Source organism: Mobula hypostoma, chromosome 6 (genome assembly GCF_963921235.1).
Source record: "Mobula hypostoma chromosome 6, sMobHyp1.1, whole genome shotgun sequence".
NCBI classification, from domain to species: Eukaryota; Metazoa; Chordata; class Chondrichthyes; order Myliobatiformes; family Myliobatidae; genus Mobula; species Mobula hypostoma.
The window spans coordinates 64,824,055-64,847,188 of record NC_086102.1 but is presented as its reverse complement, the minus strand read 5'-3'; the positions used below and the strand labels follow the sequence as shown (position 1 = coordinate 64,847,188).

The 23,134-nt window shown below is 43.6% G+C and overlaps 1 protein-coding gene across 2 annotated transcripts in view; it reads right to left on the bottom strand.

Annotated features, from left to right (window-relative positions):
• Positions 1 to 9,378, bottom strand: part of LOC134347559 (uncharacterized) — a 38,856-nt gene extending 29,478 nt beyond the window's left edge. For both annotated transcript variants that reach the window (XM_063049911.1, XM_063049914.1), the window contains exon 1: positions 9,286 to 9,378. The gene's annotated coding sequence lies outside the window, so the exon portion shown is untranslated. The remainder of the gene's footprint in view (positions 1 to 9,285) is intronic.
• Positions 9,379 to 23,134: the final 13,756 nt, after the last annotated feature.

Below are 23,134 nucleotides of genomic sequence, written 5' to 3'. Positions count from 1 at the left end.
AGTAGAATCAAGGAAAAGGTGGGAAAGGTATGAAGAGTCACATGCTATTTTCTTAAAACAATTTCTGACAGTGTTATCTTGATGGATAACTGGTAACTGAAAGAATAACTTGATTTAGCAACTAAAATATAGAATATCAATACCACAGATACATTTGTTTGTATCATGCAAGGTGCATTGTTATACTATATTTGACTTGTAAACTTTGCTTCATTATCTCACATTTTAGCAACAACTAGGCAGTTCAGGGTGAATTTCTGCTACCTGGAGGGATCACCTGTAAGAATAATGGGGGCAGTAAATCTAGTATCAGCTAGGGTACCAAATCCAGACAAACAAAATTCTTTCCATACAGCTGTTGGTAAGATAAATTCTGTCTCACCAGCAGTACACATCTGTCATGTACAGGTGGGAAGGTGTACCCAGGTGTCCAAATATTGGTTCCAGATCCCATAAGTCTTTGTATTAAGTCAAACAAGGACAAGGAAAGATTCTCCAGATTACCAAATACTTTCTCAACTGAGAAATCAGTAATCCTGTAAAATAAATCATTATTAATAACAAAATATTACTAGAGAAATTAATGACCAGAAAACTGACAAAACTCAAGGACATGATTATGGACATTCTAGACTTTTGCAAAAGGTAATTATAGTGACACAGAATGCTCTGACCAAAATTCTATCAAATCAAGAATGGTTCCTTCAGGTTAAAAAACACAAATGGCCCAACTATTTAAGGAAGAATAAAGTCTGTCATCAGCAGAGAAAATGGTGGAATCCGTTATAAAGGATGTGATATGAAGAACTTGGGAAATAATAGAATTGATCAGAGTCAATGTGAAAGGAAAATCATGTTTGACTCATCAAGGCAGAAATTGATAGATTCTTAATTGGAAACTGGGTTAAGGATTACGGGGAAAGGGGAAAATAATGAGGTTGAAAAAAAACAGCCATGATTGAATGGTGGAACAGACTCAATGGGTAAAAAGACCTAATTCTGCTCCTATACTTTATCTTGTCTGCTGAAACTGTAATCTGTAGAATAGGTAAGGGAGAACTAGTGGATAGAATGTATTTTGATTTACAGAAGGCTTTTTATTTTGTCCCCATAAGGTTAATAAGCAAACAGAAGGAAATGCGAAAAATATACTCAAGTGAGAATTGGTCAACAAAAAGGAAGAGCAGTAATAGATTGGCTTGATCAGTTTGCAGGGCAGTAAGAAATTATTTCAATGATTTGGCTGAGGGAACCAAATGCAAAATGCCCAAGTTGCTGAATACATGAAACTACATGAGTTTACGAGTAGTGAAGAGAATGCAAAAAGATGAGACATAGACAAGCTAAGATTATAGGCCAGGACATGGCTGGTGGAATATAGTGTGTAAAAATGTGAAGTCATCCACTTCAGAGAAACAAAAAGAAATTCTGGGCAATTTCTCAAATGGTCAAGATTAGGAAATATTCATAGGCAGAAGGACTTTGACATCCTTGCACATAAGTCACTGAAAGCTAAACAGCAGATGCAGACACAATTAATAAAAGTGACCCCTTGGCCTTTATCCAGGGTTTGAGCACTGCAATAAGGATGTTTTTCTCTAATTACATAGGGTTTTGGTGAGAATACACCTGAAGTATTGTGTGCAACTTTGATTTCTTTTCTTTGGTGTACATTTTTGCTAAATGATCACAAAAAAATCATTACTGTGGCATCTGGAATGGCATGCCTCTTTTTATAGGTAAATATTAAGTAAACTAGGCTCCTTTACTCTAGAGCTTATAAGAATAAGACCAAATACAAACCACATATAATTTTTAAGAGGGATCAACACATCCCTGTAGAGGTCTTCTCCCTTCCTTTCCAATCAAGATGAAGGGTCTCGGCCCAAATCATTGAGTTTATTCCCCTCCATAGATGTTGCCTGATTTGTTGAGTTCCTCCAGCATTTTGATGTGCTGCTCAAGATTCCCACCATCTACAGAATCTCTTGCATTTGTAAACAAACTTGATCTCACTCTCACCAAAAACTATCAGGAACAGATTTAAGTGTTTACAATGTCACAGGCTGGAATGAACAAATATAGACCTTTTAGAGAAAAGTCCCACTTTCACATTGAATACACCATCTATATAAAATAGAGTATGTTCAGAATGAATCTAGCAGCTCAAAATTTTACAACCATGGAGTCATTACAGACCATTGGAAACAGAACTGTATTCCACAATTTGTAATTTTCTGCCCTGACACATCCTTCATTCAGGTCATGGGGTGAAGTCTGCTTTTAATGCAGTAGAGTGTGCCAGGGCAGCATCAAGAATACCAGAAACAAGGTTCTAAAATGTCAAATGCAACTCTAAATAACAAAAACAACATGTAATCCAATAATCAGATCCAAGGACTGCAGTCTAGCACATCCATTCAGGAATGGCAATGTACTAATGAACAAATAATGGCAAGTGACAGTTTTAACATCATCCCTATCTTCTAAGATGAAAGGGCTCAGCCCATGAATTATAAAGAAAAGTCAGAACGATTTACAACCATGTACCCACAAAATTCAGTGTTTATTGTTACGTACCCCGTAACTGGGTTGCCAAACCAGCAGAAATGGATCACTCAGTTGGAGTCTGGATTACTAGAACTAAGAAAGTTTTATTAAAGAAACAAACAACACAGTACTCTAATCAAAAGGATAATAAATGCAACAGTTCAGCAATGATAAACACACATGTACACAGAATTAAGATAACAGGATCAATCAAGCTCTATCGTCGTCTAGGGGTAAATGACCAGTTTCAAAGTGACGCAAAGTTCAGTTCAATTGAATTCAGTTCAGTTCGCAGTAATCACTGCCGTGGGAGATGAACAGTGGGGGGGAAGGAGAGAGAGAGCAAAATGAATGAATATTCAAACGGCTTCCACACAGACCTTCGATATTCTTCGCAGTCAGCTTTCGTGCGAGCCCTTTGTGATGTCATCTGAGGTCACCGACCGTGACCCCTCCATTTCCAGATACGATCATTTCTCTGCGGTGAACCTGGCACCCAGGCATGGGTGGACACACACCAGTTTCCCGCCAATCGTGCCTTTCCACCCTGTGCGTCTATGGCTTGATCCCGCGACCAGCCGTCCAAAACTTCCCACCGACTTGTGGGAGACGCACCGCTTCCAGGGTCTCGTTACCTCGGGGTGTCGTGTGTGTCTGCCTTAGTGAACCTGTCCCTTTTTATCCCCCTGCTGGGGTATCGCCTGTCCATCACTTCAAACAGTTCAGGGTTCAAAGGGGGAGCTTATCTTGACAGCTCTCCTTCCGTTAAACTCTCCCGTCCCTTCATTAACATCTCCAAATGCTGCTCCATTGTTTTCCTTATCTCTTTTTCTCCTGAAGACAGGTGGCAGACCAACTGCTGATCCCACTGGTGCCAGCACAGGACAGCTAACATCTTAATCTATGTGTATTCTCGTCACACTTCCCACCTTTAAGGATTTTTACCGGGGTAAAAATTACAAACATGAATACATTATTTGATACACACAAATACACATCTTTATCAGCTATTTGGCTAATACAGGGAATTTGAAGTTGTCAACACCTGACAGACAGTCAGCCTTCACATCTTCTGTTCCTTTTATATGTGTTATTAATAATCCCTCAGACCAGGCTCCAACTTAGCAAACTTCATAGTGGCCAAAAACACTGATGAATTGCGATCAATGTAACCTCTCACTGGGTTTCGTCCCGGACCACAATAACAAGGGCCGCCCCATTCTGACTTAGTTTTCTCTCGCAAGGGCTTAGTAGGAGGGGGAGGGGTAGTAACCGCAGAGTTATTGCAAAACTTCCAACAGTACCCCACCATCTTCAAGAGCCTTCTGAGGGCCCTCTTGTCTGTCGGAGTTGGGATGTCAGAGATAGCCCGCACTTTAGCTTGCATTGCTGCCAGCTGCCCCTGTGTCACCACAATTCCCAGGTAAGTGACCTTCGTGTGGCCGAACTCATTTTTTTCAAGGTTCACTATCAAGCTGGCTTCAGACAGCCGTATTACATCGCCAATACACACCTCTGTGTTCATCAGCCCTTTCGTCACTGAATTATTCATTCTATAGGGATGTTGCTCGCTAGGTTAGCATAGTGTAACAAACACCACCCAACGTCTCAGTTCTTTGCATCGCCTCGGGACAATCAAACACACGTGTGCGAGTCGTTTAATTACTTCTCCTAAAGAGTCGCTTTGTTCGGGGATTAAGGGAGAGAGCTTATCAGCAGAGCTGGCCAAAACAATAGCCTTCTCCAATCTGGTCGATACCATACTCATCTTTTCAAAATGGTTTTTTTCTCTTATCAGGGGGACCCTAGCTTCATTTATTTCCGCGCTAAACCCGACTAAGTTTGTTAGCATATCAAAAACCTGTGACCGTCTCAGTTCGCGTCGGCCATAATCAATAACATCCTTCCTCCCGTGCAGCCGGTAAACCTCTTTCATGATTCCACCAACTGTTTCCTCCAGCACCGCAAAATGTTCACCGGGGGGTACCTTGTGGGCCAGGTTAAAAATCTCATCCCCATAACTCTTTTGCACCACCCCCCATTCCTCATCCGCGGGTACGGTACTTGGTCTCCCTTTCTTCCTTAGCACCTCCTCCTCCACACAATAGCCTACTGGTTCCCTTGTAAATTCTGCGTCAGAGAGAGCTGTCTCTGCCAAAACCATCAGCCCCTCGTCTCGCTCCTGCGTCTGCACAAATTCTTTCCTGGCTAATGCTAAGTCTGTCTCAGCTCCCTCAGTACCTCTTGTTTCACTACACTCCTTCTTTTCACTTTCTACCCCCTTCTCGTACAAGGCTGGCAGAAACTTTTCAGCTAAATTTACTTCCGCAGTCCCGTGATGAACCTGTGAGTCCATGGGCGGGGCCTCAACGCTGGCAGGCTGACCTGTCAATCTCACAGCTGGGAACACAATTCCCTCGGTGAAGTCATTACCGAGCAAGACTTCCACGCCTTTCATCGGTAATTCGGGCCTCACCCCGATCGTGACTAGTCCAGAGACCAAGTTGCTTTGTAGGTATATCTGGTGCAAAGGGACTGCCTCTGTCCCTTCCCCAATACCTTTGACCTTGACCTCCCCAGTCTGGGTCTCTGAGCTAAACTCTAATACACTCTTCAGTATCAGTGACTGACACGCTCCCGTGTTTCTCCAGATCCGCACTGGAACTGGTTTTAACCCCTCCTTCACTGACACCAATCCGGCCGAGATAAACCTCTCGCGTCCTTCCTGAACTTTGGCAGACCTGTCCTTCCCTAGCGGTTCGTTTACAGCTCAATACAGCCAGTCAAAATCGGCGTTTTTCCTTTTCCCGTCTCCTTCTTTGGGGCAAAGCACCTGGACGCAAAGTGTCCGACTTTCCCGCAATTATAACAGAGGACCCCAGGAGACTTCCTACCAGACTGCTCCCAGTCTACCTTATCCTTCTCACTAGACCCCGGCTTACTTTCTGACTTTTCTGGCGAACTCTCCCCGCCGTCCTGACTACCCTTCTGGTAGCCTTTACTCGGGGCAAACTTCATTTTATGCGTCAACGCATACTCATCTGCTAACTTAGCAGTTGCGGCTAACGTGGCTGCCTCTTTCTCATCTAGGTAGGGTCTCATACCCTCAGGGACACAACCTTTAAACTGCTCAATCAGGATCAGCTGTAGCAGTCTGTCATAATCCCCCTCTACCCCCCTCGAGGCGCACCAACGCTCACAATATGTCTGCATCTCACGGGCAAACTCTAAATATGTGCGGTCCCACTGCTTCCTCGCATTCCGGAACCTCTGCCAGTATGCCTCCGGGACCAACTCATAAATCCTGAGGATGGCCTCTTTTGCCACCTCATACCTCTGGGCGTCTTCCGCGGACAAAGCTGAGTAAGCTTGTTGGGCTTTCCCTTTCAGTACACTCTGAAGCAAAACAGCCCACTTATGCCTTGGCCAGTCCTGACTGGTAGCAACTTTTTCGAAATGGAGAAAGTACCGATCCATGTCAGTATCGTCAAATGGGGGAACCAGCCTAACCTCCTGGGTCGCCCGGAACCCTCCACCTTGGTTCGGCACAGGCCCCTGCTCTGCCCTTATCTTTAACTTCTCCAGCTCGAATTCCCTTTCCCTCTGTTTCTCCTCTCGCTCCAACTGTCTCTCTCTCTCTCTCTCGCCTTTCTAACTCTCTCTCCCGCCTTTCTAACTGTTTCTCTTTCTCCCGCCTTTCTAACTCTCTCTCCTGCCTTTCTAACTGCTTCTCTTCGCGTTCTAACTGCCGTACCCGGAACTTGTGCTCGAGTCTCAGTTTTTCAAGCTGCACCTGTATCGCGTCTCCAGCAGGTTTTTCAATAGACACCACCTCCAGCTCCCCTTGGGGAAACACACCTTTAGATACATAGTGCTCTACGATAGCTCTGTGTATCTCCTCTCTCCTCATTGTCGACTTCCCCTTAGCAAGGTTCAACCGTTTGGCCACAGCTACCAATTCCGCTTTCCTGGCATCCTCTAATGCCTCCAAGGTTGGCGCCTTTATAAATCCCTCAACCTCCATTTCTGCTGTTTGTCTTTTCTTTCTTTTGGGAATTTTAACCCAATCAATTCACTCCATCCCAAATTTAGCTTTCAAAATCCCAGACGAGAACCCCACTTATGTTACGTACCCCGTAACTGGGTTGCCAAACCAGCAGAAATGGATCACTCAGTTGGAGTCTGTATTACTAGAACTAAGAAAGTTTTATTAAAGAAACAAGCAACACAGTACTCTAATCAAAAGGATAATAAATGCAACAGTTCAGCAATGATAAACACACATGTACACAGAATTAAGATAACAGGATCAATCAAGCTCTATCATCGTCTAGGGGTAAATGACCAGTTTCAAAGTGACGCAAAGTTCAGTTCAATTTGCAGTAATCGCTGCCGTGGGAGATGGACAGTCGGGGGAAGGAGAGAGAGAGCAAAACGAATGAATATTCAAATGGCTTCCACACAGACCTTCGATATTCTTCGCAGTCAGCTTTCGTGCGAGCCCTTTGTGATGTCATCTGAGGTCACCGACCATGACCCTCCGTTTCCAGATACGATCATTTCTCTGCGGTGAACCTGGCACCCAGGCAAGGGTGGACACACGCCATGTTCCTGCCGATCGTGTCTTTCCACCCTGTGCGTCTATGGCTTGATCCCGCGACCAGCCAAATCAAAACTTCCCACCGACTTGTGGGAGACGCACCGCTTCCAGGGTCTCGTTACCTTGGGGTGTCGTGTGTGTCTGCCTTAGCGAACCTGTCCCTTTTTATCCCCCTGCTGGGGTATCACCTGTCCTTCACTTCAAACAGTTCAGGGTTCAAAGGGGGAGCCGTTCTTGACATCTCTCCTTCCGCTAAACGCTCCCGTCCCTTCATTAACATCTCCAAATGCTGCTCCATTGTTTTCCTCATCTCTCTTTCTCCTGAAGACAGGTGGCAGACCAACTGCTGATCCCACTGGTGCCAGCACAGGACAGCTAACATCTTAATCTATGTATATTCTCATCACATTATCTAGCCCAAATAAATACCATTCAATCAGGTTATTCTCAATCCTAGACAAAATGATAAATGGTGAAATTGATAATGTGGTAACAGTGAATAATCTGATCACCAATGCCCTGTTTGAGATTGACAAGAACCACTGAGTTCCAGATCACACAGCAGCCTTAGTCCAAACATACACCAAAGGACTAAAGTTCGGATGTAAGGCAAGAATAAGATGCAAGATCTCATTGCTATTTTTTTTATTTACTTCACTTAAAAGTACTTTCATATTTAATGCTTCATTCAATAAAACAAACCTCTGACAATGCAGCAATCTCTCAATCCCACCTAAATGTTTTAGTCAACTCTCTGGAATGTGATGAACCCACAACCTTCTGACTGAGAAATGAGGGCTTCACCCACAAAGCCAACATCCAGCATAACAGAATGCATGAGTGAGGGGATCTTTCAAAGAGTTATTTTCTTAATTGCGGCATAAAAATTTGCTGAAGGAACTGCTGCATAATGTGAAACAAAATACCGAGGTATAATAGCATAAAACATTCTTTCTCCCACTCACTATCACATACAGATGGCTCTGTATTTTCTCTCATTTAGGTATTTATTTACAGACAAATAAAACTTCCCTGAAAGTATTTAGTTATAGGTAGCTTGAAAGCATACCCCTAAATATTTAAGTATAGATAGCTTAAAACCGTTGATCAGTTTCTATTTCTCTTTTTTTCCCAAAACAACTGAATTCTGACTGAAACAGTAAGCTTTTTTTAAAAAATGGCAGCTGGGCAACAAAATCAAATAGTTTCTCTAAACACTGTGCTCTATTAGTACTCTGCTCTTCACCACACCAAATAAAGCTCTCAGTGCATCCTCTGTCAACCTGACAACAGCATTGCTCATAAAGACATATGAATTTACTTGGATTTTTTGACAGGTTTAACCTCTCTTCACTCAGTCTGAACAACTCCAAACAGGTTTGTTTTTGTTAAATGGAAAAATAAATGGCAGTATCAGTCACTTATTCGACTGTAATGAGTAGAAGCATAAAAATGCCATGGCATAGGATAAAATCTTTTAATTGTTTAATCAATATTAAGCCCAATTCCGAAGCTAAATCTCCACATTAAACTTAAATTTTAAAAGCAATAAATACTTTTAACAACCTGTGTTAGCACAAAAAAAATCAAAGTATCACAAATTTATCAAAAATGCCATTGGCACTTTTACTCTGTTACAGCTCTTAACTGGAACATACCTATCCAAGTAATAAAAGCCAGAAAGAAATAACAAAAATCTGCATTTTCAGACTTCACACAATAAACAACAGAAACAAGCTACAATTCCTGAAGCTCCTTATATCTGCCAGTTCCAATTACTCAGGTGTTAATTGAGCTTCTGAAGCTACAATTCAATAATCTCTGTTAGTATGTTTGCAAGGTTTAATTTACCCAACATATTAACTAAGACATTTATCACAAGAATTAGACATTATTTAAAATGCAGTAACTACAGAAAAATGCATTTAATGGCATGGATTGATGCTTGCAGCAACTTTTTTGACACAGTACATACATAACAATTGTTCTTCTTGTCACTAACAACAGTAGACAATTCTACTGATTAAAAATTGTGTCAAGATTGATTAAAACTAAATGAACACTCTCACACATAGTAATCATCTGAATACCTCCATATGAAATGAAAATACAGAGGATATAAAATAAATTAGTACCATTTTCTTCAAGACGTTTCATATTTTCCTTTGGTGTTTTCCAATTTGACATTTCTTCCTTCGGTCTTGGCTCTGTGATAGCTCCTAAAGAATTCTGATAACTGTAAAAATTGATGAATAAATTGCAACACACCAGCACTCTAAGCATGCAGCTGTGATCGAGCCTTTTACACACCCCCTCTCAAGGTTGCCAGCAATTCTAACTCATGACACATACGGTCCGTTGGGGACCAAGTAAGGAGATTCTGACTACCAACAGTCATTGCAAAATAATTTTCAATATTAAAGCATAAAAAGCAAATTAACTGGTAAATTTTACTAAGACACCTGAATAAATAAATACATGAAATTATCTGGTCTTAAACCTCTGGAAAACGTACAGTACTTTTAAATAGCATGGACATTTTACTTAATGAAAGTATAAATACATAAGCAGCATAGTAATAGTAATGAATGCAAGTAACTCAGTATTTCATTATTTATGCATTAAAAACAAATCAAATAGAATTCACATGTGACGATTATTTTTCCACCAACCTGAGTTAATACACTTCAAAAGCTGCAATTTCTATAATGCTGAAAGCAATCCCTTCAAATAGCCCTATTTCCCCAATTATGCATATAAATGAGTTGATTTCCTATGGCCACTACCATAACACACAAAAAAAACTTTTTCCAAAGGCAAGTTACATCAAATGTTTCTGAGTTTACATGTAGAAAGTTATGAAACAGAGGTCAACTTCATACAGCTTTCCAAATGCTTTTTTCGAACAAGCTTAAGTCATAAAAGATGTATTTCTCCTGTGGGTGTATTTTCTTTTTCAAATTCACGACAAAGCAACATTTGTTTAGCTATTTTCAATAGTGATGACTAACTTTAGTGTTCATTGGTTTCAAACCTTGAAAATGGACACAAGGGCAAGTATTCCCAAGCAATTTTTAAATGCTACTTTGTTCGACATCCATTACTTGTTCAATTGAGATGGAAAAGACAAGCTTTAGCTATGAGAAGAGGTTCTAAACACAAAATATTAAAAAAATTCACCTAATTTGTGCCATAAATTAATAAATCTTATGGATTCAAACTACTTTAGGAGAATAACATTTTCCTCTCATTCAGTTATATAAAGATCAAGAAAATACTACTTCAAACAAGTGTTTAAGTTTCAAACCATTATACAAAGCTCTCATTATAAAAGAAGCTTTTACACAATCTGATTAACTTTACAATATATTAATTTTCTATCCATTATGATCATAATACGGCATGGTGACAGATCCTAAAACAAACATAAACATCAGACAAATGTAGTAGAATCGTATAATCAAACATGAACATCAAATCATAAATGATGAGCCACACTTGGCAGGAGTGGAATTTATTTCTCTGGAAGTTGTAATTAACACATCAGTTTTATTAACCCAGCAGTGACAAGTATTTCCTTCGCCAATGATTACTAGAATAAACTGAAATAGAACCATGAATCAACATACATCAAAGTTGCTGGTGAACGCAGCAGGCCAGGCAGCATCTATAGGAAGAGGCGCAGTCGACGTTTCAGGCCGAGACCCTTCGTCAGGACTAACTGAAGGAAGAGTGAGTAAGGGATTTGAAAGCTGGAGGGGGAGGGGGAGATGCAAAATGATAGGAGAAGACAGGAGGGGGAGGGATAGAGCCGAGAGCTGGACAGGTGATTGGCAAAAGGGGATACGAGAGGATCATGGGACCATGAATGCTTTTCAGCCCATCAACCAAACATTGTTACAGTCAATCCCCATCCTGAAGGAAAAAATCTGTAATTTGATTAGGATCAATTATTCAACCATACTTTTGCTCACATCATTGCCATACCAGACAAATGATACTAATAGTTATTTGTTGCACTTGTTTTTATATGCCTGTTTAATCTTATAAAATACTTTTAAGAGCTGATCTAAATTAAAGTGTTAAATGAAAGCATCAGAGATGAATCAGAATAAAGTTTAATGTATTGTTGTTTTGCAGCCGCAGTACATTGCAATACGTAACAATAAAAACTATTAAGTTACTAAACACACACACACGTGATTGATATGTACAATTTTTATACACATACAATATACCTTGCCTCTAAAGCACAAAAATTCTGTAAAGCAAATGTACGTCCAAAAATAATTAAGTATTTTTATTAAAAATACTACAAAAAGCAGTAAACAGTAAAAAAAAGCCTAAATCAATATTTGATATGACCACCCTTTGCCTGCATCAAGTCTCTGAAAAACACTATCACGTTTTTTTTAATAAGAAAATCAGCTGGTAGGTTGCTCCAAGTATCTTGGAGAACATGCCACAGTTCTTCTGCTTTTGTCTCTCCTGTACACTGGGTGTTAATGTCTCTGTGTGTGTGTGTGTGTGTGTGTATAATATTGGTGTGGCATGGGTACAGGTCCAACCAGCACTAAGACACCACACAAGATTATTTGATTTCAAACAACTGGTTAAATTGATAATTACAGAACGTCTTTCTAGTGCTTCCTGCTCACTCCCCTCTTCATTCCTCTTTTCCAACCATTATTCCACTCTCCCTGCCCCTTTCCCACTCTCAGTCCACAACACAGACCCATATCAGAATCAGGTTTATCATCACTCACATCATGAAATAAATATATAAATATACACACACACACACACACACCCCTATATATCCAAGATTTTTCCGCTGTACTGTATATATAAAATTAAATAAATATTGCAAAAAAAAGGAGAAAACATACTGAGTTAGTTTTCATGGGTTCATTGTCCATTTGGAAATCTGATGGTGGATGGAAAGAAGCTGATCATGAAACTGTGTGTGGCTTCAGGTTCCTGTACCACCTTCTTCATGGCAGAAATGTGAAGAGGGCACGACTTTGGTGACGGGAGTCCTTAATGAGGGATGCCACCTTTCTGAGGCATCGCCTCAAAAAGTGTCCTGGATGCTGAGGAGGCTAGTGCCCATGATGGGGCTGGCTGAGTTTACAACTTACTGCAGCTTTTTCTAATCTTGTGCGGTGGCTCCTCCATCCCAGACAGTGATGCACCCAGTTAGAATGCTCTCCATGGTACATCTGTAGAAATTTGCAAGTGTGTTTGGTGACATATAGTGTCTCCTCAACCCCTAATTAAATATAGCCGCTGTTGCGCCTTCCTTGTAATTGCATCAATATGTTGGGACCAGGATAGAACCTCAAAGATGTTGACACCCAGAAACTTGAAACTGTTTATTCTTTCCACTTCTGATCACTCAAGGCTCGAAAAACAACTGAGTAATTTGGCTTTCGACTCCCTCCATGGTTGCAGCCTTCAATCAGTTAAGCATATTATTTGCTTTCATGAGTTAATTCCGCTGAAGGGATCTCTGCTTAAAAAGTCTGTTTAAATTACATAATGAAGCACATACAAATTCTTAGATAAATATCCATGCAGAGCAGAAGCAACATTAAATCGAAATGCATACAGAAAGGAATGGAGAAAGCCAGAAGGGTAACTGTTTGAAGCAGGCAGGACATTTAATTCTTACTCCTTCTCTTAGCAGAAAAACTAATGCCTGCTGAACCAAATATAAATATGATCATGACTGTTAAAAATTCAAAAACTGAAATCCAAGTTATAAACTTATCCTATCCAACATAGTTGAAATGACACAAAGAGATTAGCATAGACTAATCTTTTTTTCCCAAGATAGCAATGAGTTGCAGCTTCTGTTGAGATCACAGCTCACATTTAGTTTTTTTTTATATATAAAGTATATGGTTCATAGGCATGGTTTTGGGGACAGAGGGGGCAGTTAGGGGTCAGGTTAGGGTTTTGGGACAGGGATGTAGACAGGCTAGAACCTCAGCCTCTGCTCCACATTCGAAGGACAGCGTCAAGAGAGTAGTCAGATGTCAGGCCTGCAGACCAGCGAGGTTGATCAGGATCCTGTCATTAGCAAGACCAGAATTTGAGGTTTAGTTTTCGAGTCCCATCACCTGTGAGTCCAGCATTCAAGGCCTGGAGTTTGGGTCCTAGTTCATCATCATCTGTAAGTCCTGGGTTGATACTGATGATGAAAGGCTGAAGCCTGACTGGAGGACTAGACTGAAGCCCCAAGGTCAATTGAAAGTCCAGAAGTTGAGGCAGAATGGTTGTAGTCTGGGTCTGCGAATCTCTGTGAATCCACTGGGGAAATCAGGTTCAGTGTCTGTGAATCCACTGGGGAAATCAGGTTCAGTGTCTGTGAATCCACTGGGGAAATCAGGTTCAGTGTCTGTGAATCCACTGGGGAAATCAGGTTCAGTGTCTGTGAATCCATGAGTCCACTGGAAGCCAAAGAAAACAACCTGTCCTGGGGTTAGAGGACTGTGTATGTGCATGGGTGAGTTGGTGTATTTCTGGAGGGTGGGGGAGGAATGGGGCTTTCTTATCCCCACTGTTGTTGCTTTGTTGTTTGGTACTTTCTGTTTTATTGTTTTCTGTGTTGTTCTGCCAAGGATTGTAGAATGCTATATTAGCACCGGAATGTGTGATGGCACTTGTGGGCTGCCCCCAGCACATCCTTGGGTGTGTTGATTGTTAATGCAAATTACATAATTCACAGTATGTTTCAATGTACATGTGATAAATAATCTAAATCTGAAATCTACATTTTAGCCAGAAATGGTATGGGCACGGGATGGCCAATAAGGGCCTATTTAAAATATTGCTGCTGTGGTATAATTTTGTCATTAAGACATGATTCAACTTTAACTCATGGAAGCAGAGTAACCCATCACCAACATAGCAGAAAGAAACAAAGTAGGCAACATGTTGTTGAGAGTTCTTAAATTAGTGTTGCACAAGGAGTAATCATTCCTTCAATTTCCTGATATTATTCCACCTGTTTTCAGGAAGAGACCATTTGAATAAATTCCTTTGACGGCCAGGAACTTATGGTTACTGGTCTTTGCATCGAATTTACCCCTTCCCATAAACTTAAATGTCACAAATATTCCACAAGTTAAAAATAGCACTTAGAAATCTCCTGTCCTCCGTATCATATAGAAAACCAGGCAGAAAATAATGGCATCTCATTAAAAAAGCAATAGGATAAAAATAATGAATTTGATTGTTATGACAGGTAGCTTCATGGTCACCAACACTATGCTAGATTTTTAATTTCAGATTCACCTAAATAGCCAAACAGAAATGACTTACAGTAGATCATATTAAAATCATAGTAAAAATCAACTATCCAAATCAACATCCAAATCACCAAATATTAATGCTGTAAAATAATGGCGATACCATTATAATCACCATTCATCCTATAAGGGAATTATTAATGGTTGTATAACACACTGTAAGGTTTTACTGCTAATGTAATGGCCTCTCTGTAATGTTTCACTGCTAATGTAATGGTTTCTCTGTAGCAGCAGTGTTTGGGTTATGACTAGAGATAACAGGGAGCTTAGAATGTATGACATCCAATGAGAAGCATGTTGTTCTTTCTTGTGGATCTGAGAGAAGGGATTTTGCAGTCTTTTGTCGGCGAGAGATGAAGAGAAAAGGCATAAGTGGAGAGAGTTGGTAGACTGCTGGACGGAGTCGACTTGAAGCGAGGGTTTGTGGGTCAGCGATGCTCGGAAGAGGTCAATGGGGAAACGAATGGATGGAACCATGAGCTCCAACGTGCACATTAGAATGATTCATTAAAATGGGCCATTTTTCTTTTTATTTTCTTTACTAACCCTATAGTCATATTAAGATTTATAAAGTTCAATCGTTTAATTGCATATGGTGTACTGTCTGATATTTTGCAGTACAGATTTGTAATTGGGCAACATATCATGCAGCGTCCACACAAACGAGATTTCTCAGTTTGGCTGAGCCAGAGGCCGTCTTTCCTGGACAAACACATGCTGGTCGAACCTGAGGGTTACAATTGTGGGGGTATCGTTCCGGGATTGATTTTGTTGGATACTGTGTGATTGCCCTGAGCATTGAACCAGTGGGTTGTGTGTTTAAGTCTGTGCTGGTATGGATGCTGCCGAGGTGGAGCAGTGGTATGCTTCCATGGGGTTACCGGTGACTAATGTACGCGTGTTCAGTGGGGTGGATATTCATATCCCAGATGAATTAATCCAATTTTTGAGTACTGTTAAAGCTGTTGACAAAGTTGCAGTTGTAGAGCAGAAATTTGACAAAATGGTGGGCTCAGACCTTGTTTTAGTTCAGACTAGCGCTGACGTAACAGTTGTGGAACTGCCCGCTTCTATCTGTACCCCAGGTGATGCTGAGCCATGACCTGTCCATACTGACAGGGAGGGTGGGAGTGTAGCCGAGTGGGCCAAGTCACAAGTCGAGATTCCCGTAGCTGGGTGTGGAGATTTCAAAGACAAGGTTCTATCGTTTCTGAGGAGTGAGAGAGGATCGGTTGGATTTGGAATATCTAATTAGTCCCTACCCCCTGGCGAAGAGTGAGAGTTCTGAGTTGGCATCAGTCTTTACCTCTCTGGCGAATAAGTGGCCCAGTGCAGGGGCAGAGGGTCCCCACCGGAAGATAAGAATATTCTCTGGAATAACGCCCACCCTGCACGGGGAAGAGGAGTATGAGACTTGGGCGGAGAAGACCTCTCAGTTGTTAGACGAGTGGCTGTGCTCTGATGAGGTAAAGTGACAGAGACTGGTTGAGAGTTTGAGTGGGTAGGCTGCTAACGCTGTGAGACCCATCGGGTTGTGGTATCCTGTAGCTACAGATGTCGATTACATGAAAGCATTGGACAATGCCTTTGGCACGACAGGGAATCCAATGGAGCTCATGACGGATTTCAGAACATACATCAGGAAAAGGAGGAGTAGGTTTCTGCCTACATCTTCTGGCTAGACAGGCAGCTAAATTGCTTGCAGCACAGAGGGGCCATTCAGGTGGCTGCAGTGGAGCAGCTAAGAATGGAACAGATAGCAAGGGGCGCCCAGTCCCAGGACCTGATCATCTGGGGTCTCCGACTGTCTTGTAAGACGCATCCCCCTCCCTCGTTTGTTGAAATGATCAGAGAAGTAGGAGAGGAGGAGAATGTGCCGGAGGCCTCAGTCAGCAGGGTACAGTCCTTGGTAGTAGTCCCCTGTGGTGAAGTGACCATGGATAGCCTGCCCTGGGGAGCGGTAGAGGAGGATATTGTGGCAGAGTTGAGAACTGAGATGTCTTGACTGTTATCAGCAGGTGTGAACCCCCCCATATGATGGAGCTGATAGGGGGGGGTTGGATCCCCTAAGAGGACAAACAATGCGGAGGGCTGTTAGCAGCCAGTGTCACGCGAGGAGAGTGAACCCTCAAGTACCTAATCAGAGGGAGTCGTTACAAAAACTTAGAGGAGAGACAGTCAGGGAACAGCTTGGTGCCTCTGGGGGAAGACGTTCCCAGCAATATACCAAGGAACCCCCGAAAGCAGAAGACCCTATTCCTGAAGGCTTAGAGGAACCATGCTCCAGTGTGTCACTACAGACAGAGGGTATTTATGCTAAAGCCATACTTGACACCGAGTTGCAGGTCATGTTGTTGTAATGTTCCGTTTTACAACCAGTATCTGAAGCATTTACCACTGACACCATTAAGGGCACTGGAGATCTGGGGTCTCAGTGCTGGTGATTATTCATATAACGGTTATTTGTCAGTGAAGCTGGAGCTCTCGGAGGCTGATGTGAGAGTGTCTGAGGTCCTTGATACATCAGTGCTGGTTTGTCCAGACCCTGTTGAAAGGGGCAGTGTTTCAATTCTGGTGGGGATCAATACCTCACTTGTGAGAAGGCTCATGGGGGCCTGCAAGGAAAAGGCTGGCGAGAGCTTTATGGGAACATTGTCCGTGCACCCGGTGTTTTGAGCTGCTTTTGATGAAGTGTGTGGCTGCATTGGGTCAGATACTGAATTTAGACGAGGGACTGTGTGATTCACCCAGTCAAAGCCAATAATGGTACGGCCCAGGGAAGTAGTGAGAATAATGGGGACCCCCAGATTTCCCAGAGTGCCTGAGGGCAAAGCCCTCTTAGTGGATGCTCTGGAAGACCACGGGGGAAGTCGGGATTTCCTGCTGGGGTACTGGTGAGGCCCGAACTGCAGAAGCCCTCGGTTGTACAGGCAAGCAGGATGGCAGTGATTGTCAGGAACACTACAAAGAGGCAGGTCACCTTCAAGTGGGGGATGCCCCTGGCGCATCTGTTCCCAGTGATGGTAATGTCTAGTGTCCCTGTGAAACAAGCTGGGGAGAAACTATTGGAAAAAGGAGGAAGTTGACCACTGAATCATTCAACTTTAGGGACTCCCTGGTTCCTGCAGGTTGGAAGAGGGGGTTGGTAGAGAAGATGTTGAAGCTGGAAAGTGTCTTTTCCACTGATGAGTTTGATGTGGGTTGTTCCAAGAGCACTCATCACACTATCTATTTGGGTGACTGAGGACACACCGTTTACAGAGAAGTCATGGAGACCGACTCCTGCAGAGGTGGAAGACGTTTGGCAACATTTGTATAAGTTGAAGGAAGCTGGGATCATCACCGAGTCCCCAAGCCCCTATGCGTCCCCAATAGTAGTGGCCCAAAAGAAGAATGGGAAGGTACAGATGTGTGTGGACTATAGGACTCCGAACAGGCGCATTGTTCTTGACCAGTATACGGTCCTGAGGACTGAAGATACGCTGGCCTATCTGAGTGGTGCGAAGTGGTTCAGTGTGCTGGATTTGAGGAGTGGATATTACCAGATCCCCATGAATGAGGCTGACAAAGAGTAGACAGCATTTATATGTCCCCTGGGATTTTCCCAGTTCAAAAGGATGCCCCAGGGCATATTGGGAGCCCCTGCAAACTTCCAGCAGGTCAAGGAGAAGACGGTGGAGGATATGAATTTGCTTGAGGAATTGGTGTATTTGGATGACCTCAGTGTTTGGATCAACATGGGAAGAACACGAAGTGAGGCTACTGAAGGTGCTGGGCCACCTGAAAGCTGAAGGGTTAAAACTTTCCCTGGACTAGTGCCAGTTCTGCAAGACATCTGTCAGCTATACTGGGCACATAGTCTCACAGTATGGAGTAGTTATAGATCAGTCTAAGCTAGAGGCAGTGAACACTTGGCCAAGACCCCAGACTGTGAGCACTCTGCACTCATTCCTCAGGTTCTGTGGTTACAATCAGAGATTTGTGAAGGGCTATGCGAAAGTGAGTCACCCACTGAATCAGCTTCTGTGCGGTGGGAGGGAGAAAAAAAAGATAGGAGGGTGGAGTATCTTAGCCCGTCGGAGGCCTTTGGACTGAGGTGGGATGTAAACTGTCAAGAGGCCTTTCAGTTACTGAAGGAGCTGCTGACCCCGGAGCCAGTGCTGGCTTTTGCGGACCCCAGATTGTCATATGTACTGCATATGGATGCCAGCCGACAGGGCGGCCTGTATCAGGATCAGGGCACTGGGTTGAGAGCCGTTGTGTTTATCAGCCGGAGTTTGTCGCCCTCAGAGAAAAACTATCCCACACACAAGTTGGAATATTTGGCATTGAAGTGGGCGGTGGTAGATAAGCTGAGTGACTACCTCTATGGGGCCAAGTTTGAGGTAAGGATGGACAACAAACCCCTAACTTATATCCTGACCTCGGCGAAACTGGATGCCATAGGCCATTGGGGGTTGGTAGCGTTGTCTGCCGATGATTTCAGCCTGAAGTACCAGCCGGGAAGTAAGAACATTGACGCTGAAGCTTTGTCCCGATGGGCACGAGGGACTAAACAGGGACAAGGAATGTGAGAGTGTTCCTGGCCCGGGGGTGAAGGTCATGTGCCAGTTTGCCGTCACTATGAAGGCAGAGGGAAAGGAGGGGCAGGATTAAGCAGTGGATCAATTGGGAGCTTCTGATGGTGCCATTCCACAAGTTTACTGTAACCTGACTGCTCTGAAGTCAAATGAGCTGTCGGAATTGAGTTCTGGGGAAGTGGCAGCTGCTCAGCAAGATGATCTGGGAATCGGTGCCATTTGGTCAACGGTTGAAAAGAGAGATGTGGCTCAGGCAGAGAAGACAAAACATTACTGAGAGAATGGCCTGGGTTGGAGTTGCAGAACCAGATCCTATACTGGATCACGTCACCCCTGGACCGACCTCGACGTTGCTAGCTGGTTCTGCCAGAGAAGTAGTATCGGAGGAATGCGTTGAAGTCACTTCATAATGACTCTGGACATTTGGGGGTTGAGAAGACCTTTGGGTTGCTCAGAGACCAGTTTTACTGGTCCCGAATGAAGTTGGAAGTCGAAGAATACCATGAGTCATGCATTCCATGCATACGGCGGAAGATGTTGACTACACAGGCAGCTCCCTTGTCCCACTTGCCAAGTGTAGGGCCCCTGGACCTGGTGTGTATGGATTTCCTGTCCATAGAACCCGATGCCAGCAACACTACAAATATCTTAGTCATCACAGACCACTACACCAGATATGCACACGGTTTTCCTGTCAAGGACCAGAAGACACCCACGGTGGCCAAAGTGTTATGGGAGAAGTATTTCATTTATTATGGCCTTCACAGGTGCATACATAGTGATCAAGGGCGGGATTTCGAGAGCAGACTCATCCATGAGTTACTGGGCATGCTTGGAGTTGAGAAGTCAAGGACCACATCCTATCATCCACAGGGTGATCCCCAGTCCAAGAAGTTTAATCAGACCTTGCTAGACATGCTTGGGACACTGGAGATCAGCAAGAAGAGCAGGTGGAATCAACATATTGGACATTTGGTTCACAGTTACAACTGTATCCGAAATTAAGCTGCTGGGTACTTGTCATACTATCTGATGTTTGGCTGCGAGGCAAGGTTGCCCATTGACCTTTGTTTTGGGACTGACGAGGGCAGCTTACCACCAAAGATTTATCTGAAGTATGTGCCTGATATGAGAAGAGAGCTGAAAAGGGCTCATGAATTAGCTGGGGTCACGGCTGCCAAACAGAATCAAGGAAATAAGAGGAGGTATGATCAAATGGTGAGGTTCTCCCAACTCCTGCTGGGAGACTGAGTCCTCATAAGGAATTGGGGCTACCTGGAAAGCATAAGCTAGCTGACCGCTGGGCGGCTATGCTCTATATGGTGGAGAATATGATGCCAAAGCTACCAGTTTTCTGGGTGAAACCAGAGGATGGGAATGGGCCTGTCAAGATTCTCCATCAGAACCACCTGCTGCCCCGGGACAAGTGCAGGCAAACCCAGAGCCTGATCTGGAGCCTACACCTAGTAAGAGCACTCTGCGGAAATGTGGGTTGACTATAGGGTCAACAGCAGGAGAGGTTAAGCCAGTCTCCATCCTTGAGGGGGATACTGATTCAGAGGCTGAGGACCTGGATGTGTGGTATATGCTGCCTTTGCTAACTCCTTATTGATTGACGAAGAGGCTTCTAGCCCTTCTTCTGCTGAGCCAGGTGAAGTGGGGGGGTTACTATCTGTGAACAGCCTGGGTTGCAGCAGGACCCTGCAAGGGATGAAGCAGGGCTTGGCCACGGGACAGAGGGGTCCAAGTTGCAGGTGGCACACGAGTGATAGGCCGGGGTAGGCCTCAACTGGTAGACCAGAAGTACCCCCAGTAGTATCTGAACCTGAAGAGTTAGGTGAGGAGGAACGGAGGTCTCAGAGAATCAGGAGCCCACCAAATAGGCTGGCCTACATAGCACTGGGGGAACAGAGTGTGACTCCTATCGTTTTGGGGAGCTATGTCACTGCCTTTTTACACCTGGGTTGGGCTTTGTGTTTTGCAGGAAGGGTTGGCGAATTATGTGAACGTTATGAGGACATAACTAAATTTGGTGGGGGAAGAGTGTAACACGCTGTAAGGTTTCACTGCAAATATAATGGCCTCTCTGTAATGTTTCACTGCTAATGTAATGGTTTCTCTGTAGCAGCAATGTTTAGGTTATGACGAGAGATAACAGAGACTTTGGAACGTGTGCCATCCAATGAGAGGCATATTGTTCTTTCTTGTGGGTTTGTGAGAAGGGATTTTGCAGTCTTTTGTTGGCGAGAGATGAAGACAGAAGACGCGAGTGGACAGAGTTGGTCGACCGCCGGAGTGGACTTGGAGCGAGGATCAACGACACTCCGAGGTCGATGGGGAACGCATGGACGGAACCATGAGCTCCAACGTGCACATTAGATGTTTCATTAAAATGGGGCTTTTTTCTTTTTATTTCCTTTATTAACCCTATCGTCAGATTAAGATTTATAAAGTTCAATCATTTAATTGCATACGATGTACTGTCTGATATTTTGAGGTATGGATTTGTAACCAGGCAACATATCATGCAGCATCCACACAAACAAGATTTCTCAGTTTGCCTGAGCCAGAGGCTGTCTTCCCCTTGACAAACACATGCTGGTTGAACCTGGGGGTTACAGTTGGATTATACATCACAGTCAAATTTAACAAGGTTTGCAACTGTAAGAACAGTATTACTATTTTGCTCTAATATTTATTTCTTTAAATACAAAACCTATTTTGCTGTAGCAGGAAGATCAGGGGTTGATAGGAAATGTCTTATCCAAGCCAAGTACTTTTCCAATTTCATGTGCTTTTTTATAAAGAAAACACAACTTGTGTCATTTATGAAAATAACAAAAAAATGACATGCTTTACTCAAATTAATATGTCCTATTCTTATTTACCCCTCGATCGTGACCCCACTAAGGAGCACCAGGCCATTGTCTCCCACACCATCACCGACTTTATCCGCTCAGGGGATCTCCCATCCACTGCTACCAACCTTATAGTTCCCACACCTCGCACTTCCCGTTTCTACCTCCTAACCAAGATCCACAAACCTGTCTGTCCTGGCAGACCTATTGCCTCATCTTGCTCCTGCCCCACCGAATTCATTTCTGCATACCTCGACACGGTTTTATCCCCCCTTGTTCAATCCCTCCCGACCTATGTTCGTGACACTTCTCACGCTCTTAAACTTTTCGATGATTTTAAGTTCCCTGGCCCCCACCGCTTTATTTTCACCATGGATGTCCAGTCCCTATATACTTCCATCCCCCATCAGGAAGGTCTCAAAGCTCTACGCTTCTTTTTGGATTCCAGACCTAATCAGTTCCCCTCTACCACCACTCTGCTCCGTCTAGCGGAATTAGTCCTTACTCTTAATAATTTCTCCTTTGGCTCCTCCCACTTCCTCCAAACTAAAGGTGTAGCTATGGGCACCCGTATGGGTCCTAGCTATGCCTGCCTTTTTGTTGGGTTTGTGGAACAATCTATGTTCCGTGCCTATTCTGGTATCTGTCCCCCACTTTTCCTTCGCTACATCGATGACTGCATTGGCGCTGCTTCCTGCACGCATGCAGAGCTCGTTGACTTTATTAACTTTGCCTCCAACTTTCACCCTGCCCTCAAGTTTACCTGGTCCATTTCTGACACCGCCCTCCCCTTTCTAGATCTTTCTGTCTCTGTCTCTGGAGACAGCTTATCCACTGATGTCTACTATAAGCCTACTGACTCTCACAGCTATCTGGACTATTCCTCTTCTCACCCTGTCTCTTGCAAAAACGCCATCCCCTTCTCGCAATTCCTCCGTCTCCGCCGCATCTGCTCTCAGGATGAGGCTTTTCATTCTAGGACGAGGGAGATGTTTTCCTTTTTTAAAGAAAGGGGCTTCCCTTCCTCCACTAGCAACTCTGCTCTTAAACGCATCTCCCCCATTTCATGTACATCTGCTCTCACTCCATCCTCCTGCCACCCCACTGGGAATAGGGTTCCCCTGGTCCTCACCTACCACCCCACCAGCCTCCGGGTCCAACATATTATTCTCCGTAACTTCCGCCACCTCCAACGGGATCCCACCACTAAGCACATCTTTCCCTCCCCTG